Source organism: Cyrtonyx montezumae, unplaced genomic scaffold (genome assembly GCF_038088225.1).
Source record: "Cyrtonyx montezumae isolate F1298 unplaced genomic scaffold, pur_monq_1.0 scaffold_10, whole genome shotgun sequence".
NCBI classification, from domain to species: Eukaryota; Metazoa; Chordata; class Aves; order Galliformes; family Odontophoridae; genus Cyrtonyx; species Cyrtonyx montezumae.
This window is the reverse complement of record NW_027071826.1, coordinates 45,254,915-45,258,181: the sequence shown is the minus strand read 5'-3', so window position 1 is coordinate 45,258,181 and position 3,267 is coordinate 45,254,915.

The window sequence follows — 3,267 nt, the reverse complement described above, 5'->3', positions numbered from 1 at the left end:
TTGTGGTCCCTGTCTGCTCCGTAACGCTTCCGAGGGTCGATGAGATCCCCTTCACCTTTTGTAGTTATCTCTGAAGCCTGTAATGAGGGCATTGCTGCCTCTTTGGCTGAATACAGCTCTTGAAAGTGTGGGCGTGCAGCTAGTTTAACTTCCTAGTCAAAAACCAGAGAACAGTAGCCTACCTCAAAACTGCATTATAGACTTGATTGTCAAATACATCTGTAAGTAAGAAATTGAATGATGCTCTTTTCTGACAGCAGGAGTGTACTTTCTACTACATGGTTAAACAGGAGTGCTGCTACCTGGAGATAAACATCTGCACATGAGCGCACTCGTGTAATTTATGTGCATGAATCCTTAAAGGCTAGCTTTAATTTTGAGAAAACGGGAAATTCCGGAACACAGAGAGTGAATGTGCCAGCGTTCAGGAGCAAATGAGATGAGTGGGTAATGAGGCTGACAAACTAGATGGGAAAGCAGTGGGAAAGCTGAGCTGGGCTTGGTTAAAGCAGCATTAATGCCAGTTGGGACAGCCTAACAGGGAGCAGATCTTGTCAGAACCAAGCCTTGCCCTTACCATTACAGATCTACCTGATAATAAAGGAGCTCTTAATAAACTCTCATCTGTTTTCAGGTCGTTATTTATAGACATAAACTGCAGCTGAAAAGGGAAAAAAGGTTGTGTGTTCTGGAGGCTGCCTGGAGCCTAATAAATGGTCGAGCCTTATGCAAAATCAAAGTGGGAAGTTTGAGAAATGGTCAGGTGGTACCTGAGAAAGCACATCTCCGTCCGTGCCTGCTGGACAACTTGAGAGGATTCAGCCTATCGGAGCACACCAGGTTGACTTGGTCTTAGTTTCAGCAGCTTCCAACTCAAGGAAAGAAATGGCTCTTGAGGAAGGAAGCCCTGAAGGCACTTCACTGGCAACTGTGGTGGATGTTTCTCAGGGGCTTTGTCTCAGGATCGGGGTCTGTGGGACCTTGTGGCTGGGATGAGTGAGCGATGCTGTCTTCCAGGCCAAATTCAGTGAGTTCAGTTATCTGGGTTTGGCTGCCACCTGGTTAGGCTTTGTGGTAACTGAAGAATTAAAATGCTCTCTGCAAGTTTCCACTCCTTACAAAACAAGCTCTTCCTGTTCTAAAATAAAGGAGACTTAATAAATTCATTCTCAGGGAAACGTTGCCCTGATGGCAGCTCCAGGCCAGCGCGCTCTCCTGCAGGAAGCCAGCTCAGCATAGCCACGGCCACAGAACACACAGGGAAGCAGAGAATGGCCTGGGTTGGAAAGGACCTCCAAGATCATCAAGTTTCAACCCCCTTGCTGTGGGCATGGTCGCCAACCACTAGAGCAGGCTGCCCAGAGCTACATCCAGCCCTGCCTTGAATGCCTCCAGGGATGGGGCGTCCACAACCCCTCTGGGCAGCCTGTTCTACTGCGTCACCACCCTCTGAGTGAAAAACTTCCTCCTAACATCTAACTTATGTCTCCCCCGTCTTAGTTTAAAACCATTCCCCCTTATCCTATCACTATCAACCCATGCAAGCAGTCGTTCGTCCTCCTGTTCATATGCTTGCTTCAAGTACTGGAAGGCCACAGTGAGGTCTCCCTGGAGCCTTCTTCAAGCTGAACAAGCCCAGCTCCCTCAACCTTTCCTCACAGAAGAGGTGCTTCAGCCCTCTCATCATTTTAGTCGCCCTCTTCTGGACCTGTTCCAAGAGCTCTGCATCTTTCCTGAGCTGGGTGCCCCAGGCCTGGACGCAGTACTCCAGATGGAGCCTCGCAAGAGCTGAGTAGAGGGGGACTATCACCTCCCTCTCCCTGCTGGCCACCTTTTTTTTTAATGCAGCCCAGGATAATGGTTGTGGCACAAAGAAATCGCTTGTTCCTTGAAAATTTGGTGATTCAGAAGGCGAGCTCGAGATGTCAGACATGCTCCCGCTGCCTGAACTTACCCTGCCTTAGCACATAACCTTATGAACTCATGCTAGAGATCTGCACCCTTCTCTGAAGCACCTCAGCTCGATCCTTTTGGGAAACAATTACAGCTCAGGGAGGAGCTGGCAGGGGGCAGCCCTTCCACTTGAGCCTATAGATAGAAACTGTGAGCTAGGAGAGATGTGAGGCTTGCTTTTCCCCATGTTAATGTATCCTACAGCCTTGGGATTGCTGAACATTGCCTGGTGCCGTGGCCCTCGATGCACGACCACTGGAGGACATGAAGTTGGCCTCCTGCAGATCATCTTGATGAGCTGTTGTGAATGGCAATGCTTTCTGTAAGATGCGAGGGGGAAAAAAAGCACAAAGTCCTGCTATCTGTGCTTCTTCACTCTCTGCCTTTTCCGATGGATCAGTATCAACTGATTTCTGACACAGAGCCAGGGAGGTGCTGTTTTCCTGGCTTCTGCCCAGCTCTGTTGCCATGGCCGTGACCTGTGTACGGAGGTGCTGCTTTCCCAGGCAGCGTGGTCACACCACCCACAGCGGGCAAGGCCCTTTCCTCATGTGCTCACACTGTCCTAAATACCTCCCGCCTCTCATGGGCAGAGGATAACAAGTACTGTCAGCCACTCAGATCTGACAAGCGTTCAAAGCGAGGAACTAAATACCTGGATGAACCCCTCCAAGGCTGTGCGCTGTTAATGAAGCATCCTGTGAATGAAGGCTGAGCTGTTCGCCAAGTACCAGCGTTGCCTGCAGACCGGTCCTCTCTCTGCCTGTTCACCTCACCCTTACACAAGCGAGCCGCTCCACCCAGCCGCCCCGCTCTTGCACAAGCCTCATTACCCGCTGGGTTTTACCGTGGGAATCCGGACACCAGCCCAGGTGAATGAAACCTGGTGAGTGCAGGCTCCCATTGACAGCTCACACCGAACTTCCTGCTAACATCCTGCAAAAAGCCTAAGCCCTGACAGCAAGTTTTCCTCTCTGAAAGGGGCGGTCTGCAGCAATGCTGTCCTCCTGCTGCTCATCCCTTCTCTGCCTCAAGCACCCGTGGGTTGAGCATTGCCGATACCGAAGCCGTCCCAGCTTAAAGGGCTGAAAGGAAGCGGGATGGAAAGGAATGTGCTCATTATGCAACATGAGCCAAACGAAAATAATATGTGTGATAATATTTTGCATTTGCTTGGGGCAGAAACTAAACAGAATGGCACGATGCTGGAAAGGACCATTGGTCTCTACTCCTTGTGAGCTGTTAAATGAGCATCCTACAGAGCAAAAAGAAGTCTTTAGCAGTAAGTGTGGTGAGGTTCTGAAACAGGTTGCC